At 40.3% G+C, this 13,450-nt stretch overlaps 1 protein-coding gene across 4 annotated transcripts in view; it reads right to left on the bottom strand.

The window, feature by feature from the left end:
* The window catches only part of ARHGAP6 (Rho GTPase activating protein 6), a 446,194-nt gene that overhangs the window by 106,875 nt on the left and 325,869 nt on the right, over positions 1-13,450 (bottom strand). The window lies entirely within an intron of this gene.

Here is a 13,450-nt window from a genome sequence, read left to right as displayed (position 1 = left end):
AATAATAAATATTATGACTAATAAAGCTAATGACATCGAATACTTATTTTGTGCCAAAGACTGCTATCTGCTTCGCATGATCATTTAACGTTTACGACAACCAATTAAAGTAAATCTTACTATTAACATCTGTATTTTACGGATGAGCCAGCCGAGGCACAGAGAGTTTAGGTACTTCACCCCAGGTCACACGGTAAGTGGTGAAGCCAGAATCTGAACATAATCTGATTTAGAGCCAGGGGCCTCTGTAAGCAGTCACCCAATGCTCCTCAGCTGGAGGTCATTCTACCTCTCAATGCCTGGAGGCAGTTTTTGGTTGTCATAATGGAGAAGTGGAACGCTACTGGCATCTAGTGGGTAGAGGCCAGGGATGGTGACAAAGATCCTATAGTGCACAGGACCACCCCTCACCCCCTACCACCTCCAAACAATGATCTGATGCTAAATGTCAAGAGCTCCAAGGTTTGGAAACACTGCCCTAGCCTGATGCCTCCCAATGACAGGGCATTTTGAAGGGGCCACTTGATGCTAAGATACAGGACTTGCATTTCCAGATTAGAAACCTCTATCTCTACCCGGGAAATGAGGTTATCTCAGCCTGGGGTGGAGGACACTTAGAGCTATGGGGTCCACTTGGTGCATCTTCTTATAGCATCAATTTATTTGGGTTCAGCTGGCGCTTTCACACTATGCCCTGACACCTTGGGACACTAGGTCATTTTACATTTTGTCCTTCACTGGACACATGGGAGAGGCACTAGCCCACTAGAGAGCGTCTGAAACAGGCCAGAGAGAAGATTCTGGTTTTCATTAGCTTTGCCTCGTAGTCCAGAAGACACAAGAGCAGCATTTGCGTCACAGATAATGACAATAGCAAAGGGATGTAGGCACGATGGTTTGCTTGGGGTACAGACCAAGCTCCAAAGTCAAAATGTTTTCAGAGAGCAGTTCTGCCATATCTACTCAAATCATGTGTACTACGTGACCCAGCAATTCTAAAAATGTACTTTATAGAAATGTCATGAAAGGTGCAAGATACATTTGCAAGGATATTCACTTCAACACCATCTCTGATAGCCAAAAAAAAAAGTCGACAATAAAAACAATAGAAATGCAAGCATGTGTTCACCAACGGATGTGTGCTAGAATGTTCATAGCAGAGTTATTTGCAATAAGCAAAAACTGTACACTACGTAAATGTTTATCAAAGTAGAATGGATAAATTGTGGTATATCCACACAATGGAATACTATGTAGCCGTGAGAATAAACGCATTCCAACCACCTACCACAATATGCAAGAATCCCACAGATGTCCTGTGGAGCAAAGAAGTCTGACAGAAGAGACCATACTTTATGAAACCATTAATGCAAATTCTACAAATAGGCAAAACCTATCTGTGCTATGAAAAGACAGATTAGGGGTTACTCTCGGGGAGAAGTGCTTGGGAGTCCAAGGGAGCCTTCGAGCTCAAGTCCTGTTGCTTCTTCTTGGCAGCCATCACTTGAGGATGGAATTCTTAGGGACTTTGACATCCCGCTTAATGCATTTCTATGTCGTTTGAATTCATTTACAAACATATATTATGTCTGCATTCAGAAAAAAGGACATACAGAAAATCAAGATGAACAAAATACGCCTTAAGTTTGACATTTGTTATTATTTCATCAATCACGAAGATGAGGGTTTTTGGTGGACGAAGGAAATGATACTGGAATAAATCCAGGTCCTTGCCCGCAGGGTCACTAACTGAACCCGGTGATGGAGGTCACACTGGTTTGTCGCTGGTAATTTTAGCAGTTGATTCAATTAGCACTTGTTTTCTGGGCTGCTCTCCACGTTCAGATCTAGTTGTGATGTGGCGTCTGCAAACGGATTCTTGGCCACACAAATAATATGTCTACAGAACAGCAAAACAACAGGATTTGTTTGATTAAATGAACAAAACCTTATATTCGGAGGAAGTAAAAATCAAAACAGCTACACCCAAAGTAGCCCGCTCAGATGGTGGTTCATGCAATGCACCCCATTCATCGAATCGACATTGTAGCAGCCTCGTGTGGACTCTGTAAGATAGTTTGAAATGAAATACTCGTGGATAAACCAAGAGACCATGAAGAACACTTTTTTGTCCATAATCAGCAAACGTTTTCGGAGCGCTCACTGTGGGTTTGCCGTCACGCTAAAACTCTGTGGGTCTGATCCTATGTCTTTATAATCAATTGCAAATGTCATTGTGTTGAGTGTTCTTAATGCCCCATGGCACTGAATGGAAATTCACTCAGAAGACAAAACCCACTGATTTGGATAAAGTGGATAAAATTACAGCTTTTTATATACAGAAAAGGTCTAAGAGACATACATGATAATTCATTCATAAGGTGAAATAGATTGTGTCCCATCGATCTCAAGCATGGCTGAAACCTACTTTCTGAAGGTGGCACCTGGCCATCGATATTTGTAAAATCTCTCCTGGTGATTCAAAAATCCAGTAAGAATTGGAATCACTGCTCAGACCAATAAAATCAGAAGCTAGGTGCAAGGGGACCCAAACATGAATATTACTTAAAAGCTACACGAGTGGTTCTAAAGTGTAGTCTGCATCGAGACTAATTTCTTCTAAACTTACGTTATTAAAAATGTCAAGAAGCATTTTGTAAAGAGACTCAAGATTCCTCGGCCGCAGCTTGTGCAGTTTTGCTAGAAAACGATCACAATGCTAAGCTCCAAGTTGGTTAAGCACTTGCTATGGGTGAACACGTGCTCACTTTAGGCCATTTTATCGATCTCACAACAACGCTCGAACGCAGCGGTCCCCAACCTCTCTGGCACCAGGGACCGGCACTCCCGTAAGACTCTAATGCCTGATGATCTGAGGTGGTGATGCAGTCGCTGGGGAGCAGCTGCAAATACAGATGAAGCTTGCTCACTAGCCCGCCCGCCCGCCCGCCTGCTGCTCACCTCCAGCTGTGCGGCCTGATTCCTAACAGGCCACGGACCAGTACTGGTCCACGACCTGGGGGTTGCAGACCCCTGCTGTAAAGAACTGAGTGAGAACAGGTGGTTCCACTGAGCTACCACACAGGTTTTTTTCCAGAAGTATTGCTCTCACCCAATTTTAGGACTGATGTGTTTGACCCAGCCTCCTTCAGACGCTCTGTCGGTTCTACGTCCTGACACGGTGGGAGAACAGGTTGACCAAAACATCTTGCAAACGTGCAACCTTTAAATCTTGAAAACATCCTTGGAACATGACCCTTTTAATAGATGTGAGCCAGCCTGAGTTTGAAGCACTCGGTAATATCCCTGATATAAACAAGAGCTAAAAGCAACATTCTGTAACTGCTAAAGTCCATGAGAAATAAGAAAATTTACATTTTCTATTTACAGAGAAGCCACCGTGTAATGGAAGCCTACTTATAAACACAATTCGAGTTTACTAACTTTAGTCTGACAGCACTGCCATACACGGGGTATCAAGTCCTAGCTAGTCAAGGCTACGCAGACGAAGGCAGTTGGAGAAAACACGTCCTTCAAGTTGAGAGCAGGAAATATGGCAGTTATTGCCTCGATAATTTAAAGATTCGCACTCTGTGTGGCGCAGATCCTGAGAACTAGAACAGACCATCGACACGATTTCCTTCCACCTGTTTATTTATAAATGAGTTACCAGGGAGGCCGAGGGCCTCCCTCCACTCACGCATTTCTGAACAGAAAAGAGGTCACGCTTAAAAACTGACTCTGCAATGTACGTATTTCCAAAGCCCACGCGCTTCCTCTCTTTCATTCCTCAGACTAAGTTAGATTAGTAGGATATGATTAAACTGTGATTGCCCACTTGTTTTTGTTAGCCACGGTACAAATCAAATCTCATGCTTCTTTTTTGCTGCTCAAGGGGTGTTTATATTCTGCAGAATGATTTTAAAGCTGAGTTAAGCAAAACTCTTTGAGAACCATTAATACAGTTTTACGGTTCTAGCTTCGAACACGCCAAATTCAAATTTATATACTTGCTGATTTATTGGCACCATGGTTCTAATCCTTTATAATAATAAAAATAAAAACCACTGGCATATACTATTTTATTTTACTTTCTAAATAACAAATTTCGATCTTTTTTAATAACCTGAAAAATGAGTGATTTTTCCCACCAGATGTTTTTTGAACAATAGTTTTATCTAAATCTTCTTTCTCCTATTCATCTCTTCACTATTTTTAAAAAGAAATCACAGACTTTAGAATTCAGGTTTCAATGTCTGTACCTTCAGAGACCCTGAAACAGTGGTCTTTCCATAAGTGCACGCCGGCTCCAGGCCCCCACCCACTGCCTACACCCCTACACCCAGCTCGATGCTTAGGAAACTGCAGATCTGTGGTTCTCAGCTGGGAGCAATTTCGTCCTCCCTTGCCCCCAGGGAACATAAGGCCAGGTGCAGAAACATTTTTGGTTGTCACAACTGAGGGAGGAGACGCCACCGGTTATCTGGTGGGCGGAGGCCAGGGACCCTGCTCAGCATCCTCCAGTGCGCAGGACCCCCAGCACAAAGAAGGATCTAGCCCCAAATGCCGAGAGCGCTAACAGCGAGAAACCCTGCAGGTAGAGGTGCTCAGAGATCCATTTTCCAACCACGTTTCCATCATCCCCTAAAAAACCCAAGCCCATTAGCAGTCACTCCCTGTTCCCCTCTCCCCCAAGCCACGGCGACCATGAATCTACTCTCTGTCTCTATGGATTTGTCTCCTCTGGGCATTTCCTAGAAATGAAACCATACAATATGTGGTCTTTTGCGTCTGACTTCTTTCACTTAGCATAATGTTCCCAGGGTTCATCCCTGTTGTTGTAGCGTGTGTCAGTACCTCGTTCCTTTTCTCATGGCTGAATAATATTGTATCCTATGAATATCATGCCATATATTTATATGTGTCTTATGCCTTGGATATTACAGAATCTCGATAAATATTTTATCATAATGATTTAAAATTTCTGGATGTGTGTGGAATGCTATTGAAAACAGACATAGCACATGTCTATGATTCTCTTAAGAGCACGATGAAGATGACGCACTAGGTAAGATTGTAAGAAGCAGAGGTCTTAGGATTCTAAAGCTATGCTGGCATTATCACGTTAACAGTAAAATGCCATCTATGATTAGAACAAACTTGCACTCACTCCACAGAATTCTGTGACAGGATATTGCATCTGTTTCATTTCATTTCAAATAGAAATTGTCTATAATGAAATGTATGTGAATAGAATTAAATTACCTTCTGGCCTTTTTCCCGATTTATTTCATTCCTCACAATTATATCAGTTGCAGATCTACTTAATACTTCAAGCAGACATACGATTCGTGATGTGATTGTTTAATAGAGATTTGGAAATAATTCTCAGCTACTCTCACTGAATTTTATGTCATTTAGGGATGTGATAAAGATACTAACTGAAAAGCTGCTCGGGGCTCTGTCCACGATTGAGGGGCCAGTAACTAAAATAATAACTGGAATGGTTACCAGGAATGACAACCCTGCCGGAACTGGTGACATTGCTGGTACTTAGGCTCCATCGCATGTTTCTTGTTCCCTGTAGAATTAGCAGATCATATGAAAATGTTATTCTGCCATTTTTTTATTTCTGTCCCTGTGGGCAGTTCTGTAAGAGATGAAGATGAAAGTTCTCCTACTAAGGTGTAACAATATAAGAATTTTCTGTCCAAGAACAATAGAAAAAACTCTGCGCATCATATATCTGAGTACGATAGTTTCCAACATTTTCGGTGGCAAACTATTGCCTGTGTTTTTCTTTAAATTTGCATATTTCCTCTTTGAGCAATTACTAAAATTGTCACTCTTAATGCTGGAAATCATGTTTAAGAAGAGTCGAATGTACGTTCAGTGGCATTACTAGCTTTCGCCTATGGACGTTTTCCCATTTTCCAGGTAGTAAGGTAAGGGAGCAAAAGAGTCAAAAACACTGGCTAGGGGCCAGCATCACGGGTCAATGGCCCACGCACAACACTGACCTAGCCTGTCCTGCCAGAGACGAGTTCTCGCCACCATAGCACATGCTCACGTAGAGAAAACACCCATCTGTGCATGTGTGCACTGAACCCCAGTGGGAAAGGGCAACTTACTTCGACGTATTTCGCTTAATAAGCAGAATTTTTTTTTAAAAAGCTTGTTTTCACATTATCGTGTTATCTCTGTTAACACAGATGTAATGTTTTCACTCCCAACAGTTCAGTTAATTATAAGCCAAACAACACACTATCCATCTGCATATAATTTCCCTTATTGAAAATGGTTCCACCAGATATTTAGAAAATGCTTACAGATCTTTCAAATTACGAGCTGTATGAACTCTTTCTGTGAATGCTTATATTATTAAGATATTTTCTACTAGGGACCTAAAAGGGACCCTATCCCTTTTTTAAAAATGTAATATTTTTGGTCTCTGATTTTCTGTTCAGGTTTTTCTCCCTGAGAATGAATATTAGATAAACCCAGTGCTATGGGAACTCTAGTACTATCGCTTACTTGTCCCCCTTGCTGACCACGAATGAGAAATATTATGTTCCCAAACTTCTTGTGTCTCTCTCGCATTTGTTCCATTCACAGATCACTTAAAAGAAATAAAATAAAACGTGGCCTCTCAGAGACTTTCAGGAAGGAGTCCCTGAGATAATAGCCATTACTATTTCGGTGGCTGTCTCCCCAGTGAAGAGAAAGGAATAGAGAGGGAGGGAGGGAGGGAAGGAGGCGGAGAGGAAGGAACGAAGGGAGGAAGAAGATCATTTTAGAGAAAGAAGACATTAAAAATCTATTTTACCACTTAACTACGTGTCACAAAAATCTTTCTATGTTAATAAATGCAGACCGACACCCTCATTTTGAATATTCTACGTGGCATACTTGATTTCAACCAGCAATGCGTAACGCAGTCTTTGGCCTTGGAGTACAAGGATGAAGGGGACGGTAGTCCAGTTCTCAAACTACTCATGGCCTCTGGCAGAGTTGTCCACTTTGGGCGGAGGATGCTGGGAGTGGCCCTAGGACCATCTCCCTTTACCACGCAGCTGTTTTATTTCCTATTGCTTATTGGTAGACATTGTTTTACGGGTTAGTTCATAAACACCTTTACCTGCTTTATACTGCCCTCGGAAACAGCAGGCACTGGCTATAATTGACTCTTCCCCTGATGACTCGGTGCATGCTATCGGTTAATGCGCGATCACTGCAGAAGCAGAAAGTATAGGACTGCAGGACAAAGACTGGAGTGGTCCTACATACAGTCAGGACCCTCTTCCCAGTCCAGCCAGGAACTATGGGAAAACTCCAGATGGCCAGCCTTTACCACAGCCCTCGAAGCCTTCCGGTGTCGCTACTGCCCCTCTCCTCCCTTCTCATCCACAAACACAGAGAGCAGAGCGTGTCAGCTTCCTGACAGTGAGACGGATGATTTGTTCCAACAGCCACTCCCAGCATCCTCCACCCCAACTCAAAGTGGACAACTCTGCCAGAGGCCATGAGTAGTTTGAGAACTGGACTACCGTCCCCTTCAACCTTGTACTCCAAGGCCAAAGACTGCGTTACGCAGACACTAAGTGCTCAACAATGACTGTTAGCTATATAGGAAGTGCTTGAAGTTATATCGCGATGTTGGCCTATGAGGGACACGTTCAGGCCTTGTGACCCTAGGACCATCTCCCTTTACTGCGCAGCAGTTTTATTTCTTATTGCTTCATTAATAGGTTTCCTCTTTTCAGCGAACGTGGGGCTCACTGAGCCTGGCACCACCTTTGATCAGCACCTTGAATACCATCACAATGCATTTCCCCCTTCTTACACGGGCCTTTCTTCTTTCTGGTTCCCTACCTCTGTTCCTGCTTTCCTTAGGCTTCTTGTCCCAAGTCTACTCACTTACTAAATGTCATTAGCCAGTAGAAGATTCCTCTTTTTTCCCCCCACAGTTTCTAACAACCGGCCAGAAAACACAGTTAATTCCAATGCATTCTAGAATAGGCACTGATGGTTTGCCATCCAAAAAGTATGAGAATGTGGGAGAGTTGTTATTCGTTTCAAATTACTCATTGGGCTGAAGTGATTCTAGAAGCCTAAGAATCTAATAATAATAATAAAGCTGTATTATATCAAGCAAGTAGACTCAGTCACGAATAAGAAAAAATCAGGTACATACATCATAGTATATATGCTTGTAGTATATTACAGTTTGAACTAGTGGGTCAGAGTCAAGTATAATAAAGATGTTAGGATAATGGATTCTAAACCTTTTGTAGCATCCCCTTCAGTCCCTATCAGAGGCCATTTGCATGAAAGTCCATAGGCACAGTTGGCAGCAATGCTGAGTTATCCGTCTTCGTTGTTTAAAAGGGCCATCTAAATCACTGCAAGATTTCTCTGTCTAGGGAGGATCTACACAGATCAAGGACATTTTTTATATTTTCATAACGTCATGGATAACTTCTCTACATTTTCATTAATTGACACATTTATCTAGCACCTACTTTGTAAAAGACATTTTTCTGGGTATCAAAGAGCTCTCAAGGAGGTATAAAATATAATAGCTGATTTTCAAGGGTTGTGAAGGAAGTCAGTTTGTTTATCAGAATCAATGGGTGGTGGCGTATCTGAGTTCTGACGAGGGTACAAATTCACTCCAGCAAAAAAGCTAGCGGAGATCATATTTTCTTATAAGCGAATGTCTAGAGGTTGACTTTGACTCCAGTTACTTAAGAATACTCACTCTTGAAACAATTCCCGAATATTGGACAATCCTGGACCTGCTTTAAAAGAATATTCAAGAATTGAGCCCCTATTTATTGATGATAAGAAAGGCTTCTGGAAATCATAACACCTGACTTATCCAAAGATCACCCATATACCTCCACCACTGCTAAAACCAGAAAGTTAAACAAAGGGAGAAAGCCCCAAAACAAAACAAAATATCCTCCCAGCAGTCAAAAATCAATGTCACGAGACCGAAATTTTTGAGTGAGCCACCAGGGCCAAAACCGCTTACAGCATCTCTTGCGGTGTACACATACTTCCAACAAGCTCGGGCGTATGATTTTCCAGCACGCTGTAAATTAAGCAGCAAATTAGAAGGGGGAGAAGTTACTAGCATAAGCAACATGGGAACAGCAAAATGTGATGAGCTGCAAGTCAAGGAAAAGAATAACTACTATCAAAAATGGGCAAAAGTACTTTTTTAAAATTACAAAGCACAACACACACAAATATATACAATTCGTCGTTGTTGCTGAGTGCCTACTATTTGTCCGAGATCAGTCATTCCAGGAGGTGAACACATTTAAGCCACGCTTCCTCTCAGAGTTCAAGACCGCTTCAGCTCTTGACTATCATGGATTCTCTTTATTAAAAGTATTTGATTGGGCCAAAGCGAGGTGTATAACGACAGTGAGTCAGATTCTTATTTCTTGGGATTAACCCGTGCTTTCCTCATCTCCAACCACTGGCAGGCGAGAACCATCTGGTTCTTGATTTGTGCCACAAAGAGTAGGAGGCTTCCCGCCTCAGGTCCTGCCACGTGAACTGCATGTTTTACAGCCCTGCTTGGTCCTACAAAGCCTCAGGGGGACTTAGAGCAGCTGTTTCTGGACCAAAATGTGCCCTGAATGTGATATTTTTATAATCCTTTCTTGGACTCTCTTCCTTCCCACTTAGCAAGAATGGGAACCTATCATTTATAAAGGCATTTATTTACTCATCATTTTGAAGAAAAGCCTTTAGAAACTAATAAATCCATGCGTGTATTTGTCCCTATAGTAACAGAAATGGTCTCGGGTTCATAGGTATTCAACGTATGTATTTGCAACAAATGCCTAAGTGAATGAAGGCACGTTCTAGGGTTATATTGTCACATTTATTCCAGAGATATTGCCATTGAGGAAACTATTTTACGCTTATGATCTATTTCAGAAATAAAGATTTTTTTAAAAAAGAGAAAATATTTGACGTTGAAGAGCCAGAAATAAAAATACAAAACCTTTAGAAATGTTATAGCCTGTATAAATCAAAATAAGTAGTCAATCTAGTAAATTCTGTCTTCTTTTATAAAGTCACCTTATTCATAAATGAAATAATTGTTCATAAAAATAGTTTTCAATTGAAATTTTGTGGGTTTCCCCCCGAAACATTGAGCAACTTTTAAACTATATATGTGAGACCTAAATTAGTGAAAGAGATTTCAAACGGAGAGATCCATATTTTAATAGGGTGTACCCTATGACTCAGGATGCAGGGAGGGAAAATAAATAGAACCAAATCATTTCTATCGTATTTCTGTTGTATTTGTATTTCCGTTGTATTTGCCATCAAAGCCCGAACAATGATTCACAGTGAACTGGCAACATCTCACTATCTAGTTGACGAGAGAAATCAATGCCACAGTAAGGGATCGTTCTGTTGATCTTTGTGGCCAAATATACGGCACTCTATTCTTGCAAGATGAGACAAAGTAATGAGCTAAATTTTGTAAAACCACTAGTAGTTCACCGATGACTTAATTAGTGGAGATTACACACAATTTTGTAGGAAAAATATGTCCTGAATCTTTTTCAGGTACTCTGATATAGTTAATTAAACGAAATGGGGAAAAGACTGAAAAAGAATATAATGTGACCTCCATTTTCCTCCCTCTCTCTCCTACTCTCCGTAGGCACCGCTGCTTACTCCCTCTCCTCCCCCTGCAATAACCTGATGTCAATTCTCCTAAAATTCCATTTGCAACTTCCTTCGAAGAGAATCCTTCTCACCTCTGATATACAATTCACCAATAAATATATTCATACGTAAATGCAAATCCTGAACACAACTGGCTTTTAGAACCATATTCTATGTTTGCTTTCATTCATACGTTTTACCTGTTAGAACCTTCCACTTTCTTCTTTGCAATTTCTTTCTCTCGGATTGAAAGGTCTACCTTTCTCCATGACGGTTATTAATTTCCTAATAATTTATTCCTCAAGATTCTCTTAGAATCTTACTTATTAGCATTTTTAAAACATTTACTGTGATACCTTTTCATTTCCCCCAGAGATGACTATTATTTCGTTTTTACAGTAATCCTCTTAGGTAGGTTCTATAATTATCCTCATTTCAGTGATGAGGAAACTGAGGCTCACATAGGCTACATGACATGTCAGTGGTCCCTCAACCCTTGGTGAAGCTGAGGTCAGGACCCATGTAAGTCTAAGCTCTAGCTCTTAATACTACTACATTGCCGTTCATGGATGTTTTCTCCTTGAGTTTAATTCAGCCAATGTGGAGCATATATATATATAAAATCAGCATATATATAAATATATATATTGAAAGAGAGAGAGAAATAGATAGATAGATAGAGAGACAGATGGATAGATAGATAGATAGATAGATATATATAGATATAGATATAGATGCTCCACATTGGCTGAATTAAATATATATACATATACACACACACACACACACACACACGTACAAATATTACTGAAGTAGTCAAAGAGATCTGGCTATCCCACCAATACTAGCTGGGTATATAATCAGTATTTCCTTTATCGATCTAATATTGATAGACAACTCATCAGCTGCCTCTTACCACTAGATACACATCTTCTTTTTAATTGATCCGATTCTATAATAAAAGAAAAAAATACATATGCTTTGCTAAAGTAGAAGAGTAGAAGACATGAATTTAATAGCTAGTTCAGAGGTCCTTTTCGAAGGAGAAGGGCTTTGGTTGTCGTTTGGGCAAAGGCGAGGCTGCTGAGAACATGGGGACGATGCAACTAAAGGGGTAGTTAAGAGGCTGTGAAAAAGAGAGAGAGAAATCTGGATTTCTTATAAGACAAAGTGGGTTTGGGCCAAAAGGATGTGGGCAAAGAAGGGCCATCATACCGAGAAAGACTGAGTTGCTCTGTGGGATAGGGGAGCCAGGGCAATGTCCCCTCTTTGATACATATTTGTTTGCAAGAATCGAAATCCATTTTTAAGTGTGAGGTCTGGTGTGTGTTATGTTCCTTGCCTTGCCTTTCAGATCATCAGTAAAAGTTTTGCTACTGTGATAACCTCAAGTTCACGATCGCTTAGATGGCAGATGGGTTGCAGGATGGGAACAAGGAGAAGGGACTTCGTTCCCTCTTTTGGCGCACACCAGAATGGTGACTTTAAAAAATGGCAACAGACAACAGAGAAGATACCTTCAATGAGAGTAGAAAACAGAGCAGTGGTGAACTCAAAATTATAATCCCTCAGAGAAATATTGGGGAGAGCTTTGAGGTTTTACCAGAATGGGGGTTCAAATCAAGTTATCTTGCTCTAAAAAGACTGGAGAACCCTAGAGGACATCTTGGTTTCACTAGAGAAACTCAACCATCTAACTGTCTCATTTTTTTATTTTTTAACAAAGAATAATGTTATGTTTGCTAGAACCAGGAAACAGACAATGACATAGCCTCTTCTTAAAAGTAAATCTGAATATATCAGCATGTGCAGTCAACGTATATGCTGACTTAAAAACAGCACGCTAAAAATTTTTTGCCTGGTAAACCTATTATTGCCTATAATGAAAGACTACATGCACTAATCACAACATACAGACTTATGTTTGATCACAGCTTTTAAAAAGTCATGATACAGGGATTTTTAGTTGTACTCAACACATTTTTCCTCCAGAAGCCGGATTGGTTGTTCTAGGTGCCGTGAATGATATAAATTGAGCTCTTGCTTGGAAGAAATCTATCGGATCAAGCATCCCTGAGTTTCAGACAGAAACCTCCTCTGAATACATATACCCAAAGGTATGTGGATTTTTATTCATGATTTGGAATCCTTTCTATTGTGCTTATTTCTTTTTCTATATTTCATGTTCAAATAATGTGAATGTATTCTGTATTTCCAATATTTTATGCTGTTAATATTCAGTTTTTTCTTCAGTTGGGCCATAATTAAATTAGACTCTGATTATTAAATGGATTCTTTTACTTTCTAATGCAGCTACACGTCTGTATTTCTTTAAGATTTAGTTCCAAAATCCCAAAGCACTTTTGGAGGCCAAATTTCACAAGCAAATATGTATTTTAATTATTTATCGATTAAGATAAAATAATTTTTAACAGTCTGTGATCCACTAACACGAAAACATTTTATTTAATATCATCAAATAGAACCATCAACTGAAAGTTTTTTCTCATTAATTCAAACTTTAAAAAAAATTTTCGGCGGTAGAAAACGTCAGTGTACTTTCCATAGCCAAAATTTAAGGTCTTTCCTCAGACAGTTTTCAAAGTTAGTCAATAATTTGCACCACAAAGCAAAATGCGTATTTTAGGATGGCCTGTTTTGCTTCATGCCCCAAGGGTCTTACTTCTAGAATAATTACTGTGCCGGTGTGTCAAACAAAAGGAAGATGCCATTGAGTAAATAAGAAATC

This window comes from Pteropus alecto, unplaced genomic scaffold (genome assembly GCF_000325575.1).
Source record: "Pteropus alecto unplaced genomic scaffold, ASM32557v1 scaffold511, whole genome shotgun sequence".
Taxonomy (NCBI): Eukaryota; Metazoa; Chordata; class Mammalia; order Chiroptera; family Pteropodidae; genus Pteropus; species Pteropus alecto.
Note: the sequence above shows the minus strand (reverse complement) of the source record. Positions and strands in the feature narration are given on the sequence as shown.